Below are 8625 nucleotides of genomic sequence, written 5' to 3'. Positions count from 1 at the left end.
TCTGCAATAACAGCCTAATAGACCAGGGTTTTCAATCAAAGCCCAAGGCCATCCATAGTTGGAAACGTTACTAAGCAGATAGAGAAGCCTGTGCACATTATCAAATTAAAACCCAGGAAACAAATGGGAATTGTAACAGCATAACAGTTGACTTTTCCCATTTATCCAGTCCCTGTCCTAGATGTGGACATTGTATGAACAGGTTAGTCTTCTATTCCCATTTTGATTCTCTCTATGATACTGGAGAATTATTGCCTCTGTGCACAGCAAGCTGTTACTGCTAAGAATTCTCCCAAAGAACATACACTCAGATACTTTTTAAGTTCTTAATATCTTAGGAAAATCTCTTATCTCTTCAGTCCAGCTGTCCTTATCAGTGGCTCCCAAACCTGTATGCTGAGTGAAATCACCCAGCGTTTTTCTGAAAACATCAGATTCTGAGTTCCAACTTCTCTGAAATTCGTTTTACTGGGTCTGAGATTTACTTTGGGATTTATATTTTCAAAAATTATCTCTAAATATTTCTGATGCTGTCAGTCCACAGAAACGTCTTGGGCACCACTGCCAATGGATAGGTGGAGCGTATACATTCAGCTGGTTTGATTATGAACTGTTTGCTCCATTCCACAGATGAGGATGAATGCCACTGACTGACCACCCCAAAATTATTGGACCTATCCAATTGGAAGCTACCTTCGTACCCCTCAACCTGGTTTGGCTCCAAGTAAGGGAAAGTCAAACTTCACACGTGAAGAGGAAGAATTCATGGGTAAGTATTGATAAAGCCCAGTGCCTGCGGACCACCAGGAATGCATATGACGTCCACAGTGTTAGGTTTATTAATGTGCTGCAGCAAAGTGCACCTCCCATTGGGAAGCTTCGGTGTCTCAGTAAGAAAATGCTAGAAGGGGCTTATTGAAGGGTCTGGCCTCATGCCACGTGGCTTTGAGGAAAGCTAAGGAAGCAAGGGTATCTTCTGTAAATGGTCCTGTCAGGAAATGAGTGCAAGTTGATAACTGGATATTTTCAGTTTCAGGTAGGAGAAGAGACTAATGAAGTTGGGTAAGAGTTGTCTTTGCTTCAGAAGCAGAAGCATCCGTGTCAGCCAGGAGAGTGGAATGTTTGGGAATTTGTCAGGAATGCAAATTTTCAGACCCCAGCCCAGACCTACTGAATTGAAATCTGTGGGGATGGGACCCAGCAGCGTGTTTGAACAAGCCCTCCAGGCAGTGCTGATGCACACCAGAGTTTGAGAACCACTGCCTTAGCCCAACCTACAACAGTAGTCAAAAAAGGTGGCAGGGGACACGCCATAAAAATCATGTCAAGAATTCTTGCCCACCAATGCTGGTGATAGGTTACACTGTTTTATATAATAAAACAGGGACCGTGGCTAGTATAGGGAATAGTCTATAGAGATGGTATAAGGAGTCTGAGAGAAATATTCAGGAACATTTGAAGGTAAACATTCTTCATTAATGCTACTCTGTTTCTCTGGGTCTCCAAAACATTTTTTTTTTTTTTTAGAAAACTTGATCCTGTCTCACGTTTAGATACTTGATGCTACAGGAATGTGAGAAGAAAAATGGGGAGACGTTTTTTCATCTTGTAAGGTCAAATAGTTCCTGACCTTGAGGAAGTAACTCTCTCCAGCTTCTCTTCTATTTTTCATTCTTAGAAATCAACCCTAATTCTTCTGAACTTGGCAAAAATAAATTTTCCAGAGACTGTGAAGTCCAGGTGAGTTTCATACCGTCATCATCTTGTGGACTGGGCATGAGAAGGGGCAGACATAGAATATACTTAAGACTCTCGCAACATTTTTCAATATGTTGTGTGGTAGATATTTTTCCAAATACGAACCTAAATGTACCAGCTCTATTTATTCGTTAGATACCCGCTAATGTAAAATGCTACTTTTCAAAATGCAATGTGATAACTAAAACATGGTGAGGTGTGTATAGAAATTCTGTGTACTATTTTGCAATTTTTTTGTGAATTGGGTGAGGAAGTGACCATTAGCCCTATTGCAGCTCCGGAGCTGGGCATCCCACACACATGACTTTAGTTCTTATACTCTCTGCTCTGTTCGTTTCACCTATTTTCTTATTTCCCTAACAGGAACAACATTTTTAATTAATGCATCTTTATATCTTTTAATAACTCATAGGTCATGGCATTAAAATTTTTCCTTTTTTTCTGAATCTCAGTTGAGCATGGCTTTCTTTAATACTAAATGTGTTGAATGTCAGAAAATATCCCTCAAGTGGTCAATTCAGATACTAAATCTCTTATAACTGATTTTGATTTTTACATATTGACTTGTTCTGAGAAAACTACTGGCAAATTGTACTCACCATCTATAAATGCATAATTAGCTTTAAGTCAACATCATGGTCACATGAACTATCAGCCACTCAAAGTCTTGGCTGCCCAAGTTAGATACACATATTTCTATGAAGCCCAGATCTCTGTGGTATAAAGAAAATGTCCAAATTGCCATTCTAGTGTGTGCTTTACTAGCTGAATTTCACAAATTATCAGAATAACAATAAATGGATTTGCTCTGACTTAGTGAGGCTCTCAAATAGGTGTGGAAATGGGAATGCAACACTCTCTGTAAAGGTTTGAAATCCTTTCTAATATTTTAATATTTTTTCATGCTTGGTGATTCTCAAACTTGACCATACATTAGAAACACTTGGAAGGCTGTACAAAATGTACTTATACCTGGGTCTCTGATGAATCAGAATCTCTGAGGTTAGAGCCCTATTGTCTATATAGTTTAACTTGTCAAATGATTCTAATATACAAGGGTGGTTGAGAACCATCACAAATGGCTCCCAGGGTTTCCTCTCAATCGTCTGGCTAGCAGGCCAGATCACTGGAATCCTAGTTCATTTTCGAAGGAAAAGAGAGCACATACAAAATAAGTATCCAAATCACTAGGAGAACAGGAGGTTCGGAGAGATTTTAATAGTTACAACTATTTCCAAAAGAGGGCCTGTGAGTCTGCACTGAGGATACTATGCTTCTCTCTCCTTCCACCCACCCCCTAAAAGTTCCTCAATCTAGAAGCCCACAGACGTATATGTATTTGGCTTAATTCAGTAGGTAAACAGGTGAAAACAGATGTTCTTTTCTGGCCCAATACATGAAGTCTCTGATATTTCTCCAGATTCTTTTACCATATTGATTAACTCCATTCATTTTACTATTTTTTAATATAGTTGTTGTTTTACTCAATTGGTTAACAATGAATATTTACAGTAAGAGAATAGCAGACAGCAGAACAGGGAGACCGTGAACAAGAAAAGCAACACATACATGAAAAATAATGACAGAAAGGACAGAATGTGGGACAGGAAGGCAGAGCTGTATTCATCCATAGTTTTTCAAAAAGCGACTCGATAACAGGAGAACAGTTACTTCCTACTAGGTTTGAACAATTGCGTTGATTTCCCAAGCATTCTGTTGCAATGCACCTATCATCTCGATATGTAGGAAGACAAGCATCCCCAAGGAAGGTGTTTCTTTAGTTCCAAATCTCTAGAGAAAGGTCTTGGGCACAGAATATTCAGTTTCAGGCATCTCTTTCCATTTTCCTTAGTGACATTTTCTATATTTTATGGCAGGGGATAGCTAATTCTTTTGATCTCCTCGCAAACGTTACTGCCTACGGAACTGCTGGAAACAAAGAAGAAACGGCTGTGGTGCTAACTCTGCATCTTCAGGGTGTTCAATCAGCAGCATACGGTGCAGCTCAGAAACAAACCACAGAGCGGAAACGGAGGGTAGAGACACAGTTTATGGGTAAGCCCACACCAGTCACTCTTCCTCACAAGGCATCTGCTTGGATGAATGTGTTTCAAAATGGGTTGTCTCTGCAAAAAAAATTCATGGACCACAATGAAAATAAGACCCTTTCAGAACCTACACAGGCCAGGAGTCATGAAGTTTCCACAGAGTGTTATTGAATAAAGTAACTTGTGTCCTAGAATAATGCAATCATGGGTGGAAAGAGTGCGACTGGTCACTCTCAGTGTAACCACATATCTGACAATCTTTTTGGGTATTTTCCAGGTTTGTATTTCAATGGGCACCCTCAGCTGCTAAGCTGGAGGACTTATAACTTATCTAGTGCATGGTTTCTTGACTTTGGCAATATTGGTATTTGGGGCTGGTTCATTCATTGTTGTGGGGACTGCCTTGTCTATTATAAAATGATTAGCAGCAAACCTGGTATCCAGATGCCAGAACCTCACCCTGACATCATGACAAACCAAAATATCACCAGATATTACCAAATGTCCCCTGGCGGGTACAAATCACCCCTGGTTCAGAACCACTGATGTGGAGAAATAAGATGTAAGTACATGAAATAGTAACCATACATGGCAGACATAATCAGTGTAAAATGACTATATTTCCCAGAGATTGGAAATCTTACTTTCAGGCAGGTTTGCCAAAGAAACGCTTCAAAGAGGTAAGAATCAAGGATGTGGTCAAGAAGGGAGAAGAGAAGGAAATACCATAAAAAATAAACTGACCCATCATGCAGTGATTGATGGAAGGATATCTGCATAAATAAGTGATGAAAGCAATATAGCAAAATGTTAGCAATTGTAGAATGTGTGTGGTGGGTATTTGGGTGTTTAGTGTGCAATCTGCTTGACCATTTGTGATAAATTGTTGGGAAGATATTTTTTGAAATAAGGCAAAATACCAGTGAAAGAAAGCCAATTGTAAACGTTACTGCCCTCAAGGCATGATGACATGTGACTGTAAGATAAGTGCACAAATAACAACTCCTTGACTGCAAGTCTAAAGCATTCTAGAACTAGGACTATACCACTGTACCATATTTCCAAGGTGAAGCACATAGTTCAAGAGCTTTCACCAACTTTAACCAATTTGGTCCTCATGACAGTCCTGTAGAGTGAGCAAGGAAGGTGCTGCATTTTATGGATGAGGAAATGGATTCAAAGAGGTTGAGATTTAATCACTATGTGACATATGAATAAAAAGGCAAATTATGATTATTAATAATTCAATCCATTTTATTGCAAAGTAGTTTTCTGTTATATGACCATGCCACAGTTTATCTCTTCTATTGATGGACGCCTGAACTGTTTTCAATTTTGGCACTATTGTGAATGAAACTCCTACAAGCATTCTTGTACAAGGCTTTTTGTGGACCTGAATTTTTGTTGCTCTTGGATGTATACCTGGGAGTGGAATTGCTGGGTTTCAGTTAAGAAACAGCCTAACAGTTTTTTAAAGTGATTGTACCATTTTACACACCAAAATATGAGAGTTCCAGTTGTTTCTCATCTTCACCAACACTTGGTGTTGTCGGTCTTTTTTATTTTAACCATCCTAATGGGTGTGTGGAAGTATCTCTTGGGGTTAATTTGCATTTTACTGATGACTTATGATGTTGAGAACTTTTTCATGTGTTCACTGGCCATTTCTTCTTTGTTCACTGTCTACTCAAGTTTTTTGTCCTTTTAAAAAAGTTGGATTGTCTGTTTATTATTGAGTTGTAGAAGTTCTTTATATATTCTTGACACGAGTCTTTTGTCAGATACATGCGTTGAGAATATTTTCCCCAATCTGTAGCTTGCCTATTCATTTTCTTGATGAGTAAGTGTTGAATCCTGGATCCTAGGAAAGAGCTTGCAAATGGATCAACTCTCCCTTATTCAACTTATGTTCCAGTCCTCTTGATCAAGCACCCTAGACTCCAGTCTCACACACGCTCTCCTGACTTATGCTGGTCCATGCTGGGTAGGTTTTGTAGCTCCCTGGGGCATAGTCCCTTTGCTCCCTTGTCAGCCTCAATGTGTCAGCAGCTGGGTTATGTTGTGACTTAATCCTAATTTTGAGATTAAATCACAGTTGTAGGGATTAAAGTCCTGGTGGCCAGGAAGGGCAGATCCTGAATATCCACACCCCACTGAGATGGAGGTGGGTGGGTGAACATTGTCTTGTGGGGAAGCAGCCTCTGCATCATCTCCAAGCAAGTGGGAGACAGGAGGTTAGTGCATAATGGAAATGAGTGGGCTACCTTTGGAGGCTCAGAGGGTTCAGGGGAATCTGGGGATTCAGGATCTTCAGGGACATCAATCTAGATAACTCCATCCATCTTTTTCCCAACCGGGCCCTGACCTTGGTACAGCAGACCTACCTTTGTTGGGAATTTATCCTTCTTTGGAGTTTGGCTGTTCTGACCATTGAGTCTTGGGCCTGGTCCCCAGTTTCTCTGCCTTCCCACAGAGGAGATGAGAGCCTGTTTGTATACTGCCAAGGTGGCTATGGTGGTTTTAAGATATGTCCACAAATTCTTTGATATTCTTCCCTTCAAAAGGTGGAGCCTAATTCCCCTCTCCTTGAGTGTGGGCAAAACTTGACGACTACTCACTCCTAACAAATAGGAGAAAGTGAAAGTGATGTTGTACATTTCAGAAACTGGGTCAGAAAAGGCACTGAGGTGTCTTCCTTGCTCTCTCTTGGATTTCTTGCTCAGGAGGAAGTCAGCTGACATGTCATGAGGAAACTCAGGCAACAGATGGAGAAATCCTTGAGGTGAAGAACCGAGGCCTCGTGCCAACAGCCACATGAGTGATTTTAGAAGCAGATCCTTCAGCCTCAATCAAGTCTTCAGATGACTGTAGCCTCAGCCGATATCTTTTATTGTTGTTGTTGTGTGTGTTGATTGTGGAGTGTTGGTTAGAAGTAAGCTTGTTTTACTAATAGAGGCAATTCTCACTTTAAAGAACATTTTTTTGATGCACAGATAAAAGGAGGGCATGTTGGGAGAATAAAAAAATAGTAGATTAAAGATAGACTTTGAAATACTGGACACCAGAGATGTCCTAGAATGATAAACTCAAAGATGATGGTACATTGTACAATAAAACAGGGGTCAGCAAACCATGGCCTTTGGGTTGACAACCTGTTTTTTTTAAAATAAACTCCAGATGTTACAATGTTATTACGGTGGTAGAGTTTTTATTTTATAACTTTTTTGAGATATATGTCACATACCATACGATTCACCCACTTAAAGTACACAGTGCAGTAGTTTTCAGTATATTTACAGTTTTATAACCATCACTACAGTCTAATTTTAGAACATTTTCAACACCGCAAAATGAAACCCCGAGCACATTAGCATCTCTCCCCATTCCTGCTCCATCACTTGACCCAGCCCCAAGCAACCACTGTTCTGTCTCTAAGGATTTACTATTCTAGACCTCTGCTCATTGAGTTCTGCAGATCTTCCAAGTGTTGACACATTTCATTATACGAAAACAAAACAAAACAAAATACCATACAGTGCTTAACACTACCCCCGACCTATCAGAAAAGTCTTACATAGTGGAAAGCTGTCAAGCTCTTTGTATCAAGTGTAAGTTTTCCATAATTTTGGCTGAGAGCTTGAATTTTGTCATTGTCAACAAATACTGTCAGTTGTTTTCCTTGAAGTGATAGGCTCTTGGAGGTAATTTTTGAGAAAATGTGTGCCAAATACCCAAAACTGAATAACCTCAGTTTGTCAGTCGTTCTTTTAAGTAAAAATGACGTTCTATCAAGAGTGGCTAGGTCAGCTCAGATTGTCACACAAGTGCTTCTCCTCAAGACAGCCATTGTCCTTCAGTGCGTAACAGAAGTGCTTCCCGCCTACTTCCCATTTCATCACATACTACGTATTATATCAAAATATTAAAAAGAGGTATATTCAAGGTCAAGATTTAATAAAGTTAATAACATACGGGCCGGCCCCGTAGCATAGCAGTTAAGTGCGCGTGCTCCGCTGCTGGCGGCCCGGGTTCAGATCCCGGGCGCGCACTGAGGCACCGCTTCTCCCGCCATGCTGAGGCCGCGTCCCACATACAGCAACTAGAAGGATGTGCAACTATGACATACAACTATCTACTGGGGCTTTGGGGGAAAAATAAATAAAATTTTAAAAAAAATAATATTACTGCTCCATCAAGAACGTTCTTTAGGGGCCGGCCCCGGGCGCAAGTGGTTAAGTGAGCGCGCTCCGCTGCGGCGGCCCTGGGTTCGCCAGTTTGGATCCTGGCACGCACCGACGCACTGCTTGTGGAGCCATGCTGTGGCAGCATCCCATATAAAGTAGAGGAAGATGGGCACGGATGTTAGCCCGGGGCTGATCTTCCTCACAACAAAAAAAGAATGTTCTTTAATAAAACTGGCTTTTTTTTTTTTTTCTTCCAGCGTGAGATCATGCCTGTGAAGACTACGATGACTCTAATATAGTTTGGTGCAACCACCTTGATTTGTGCTGAGGCGTCATCTCTCTTCAGTCATATCTGCTCCCCTCCACCTGGGGGCAGATGACCTCTGTCCCAGCTTCCAGTGGGACAGATAAGTTTTGCCTGTTTCTGAACTTCATATAAATGGAATCATAGAGCATATACTTTTTTGTGCCCGGCTTCTTTCACACAGCATTATGTTTGTGAGATTCATACGTGTGTATGGCTACGGTTTGTTCTCATTGCTATTTATATTTTCCTTGTAGAAATATCTGTCCCTTCTGTTGTAGAGATATTTGGGTTATGCCCCTGTTTTTGTTTTTGACTCTTGTGAGTAGTG

Source organism: Diceros bicornis, assembly GCF_020826845.1.
Source record: "Diceros bicornis minor isolate mBicDic1 chromosome 6 unlocalized genomic scaffold, mDicBic1.mat.cur SUPER_6_unloc_1, whole genome shotgun sequence".
In the NCBI taxonomy this organism is placed as follows: Eukaryota; Metazoa; Chordata; class Mammalia; order Perissodactyla; family Rhinocerotidae; genus Diceros; species Diceros bicornis.
Note: the sequence above shows the minus strand (reverse complement) of the source record.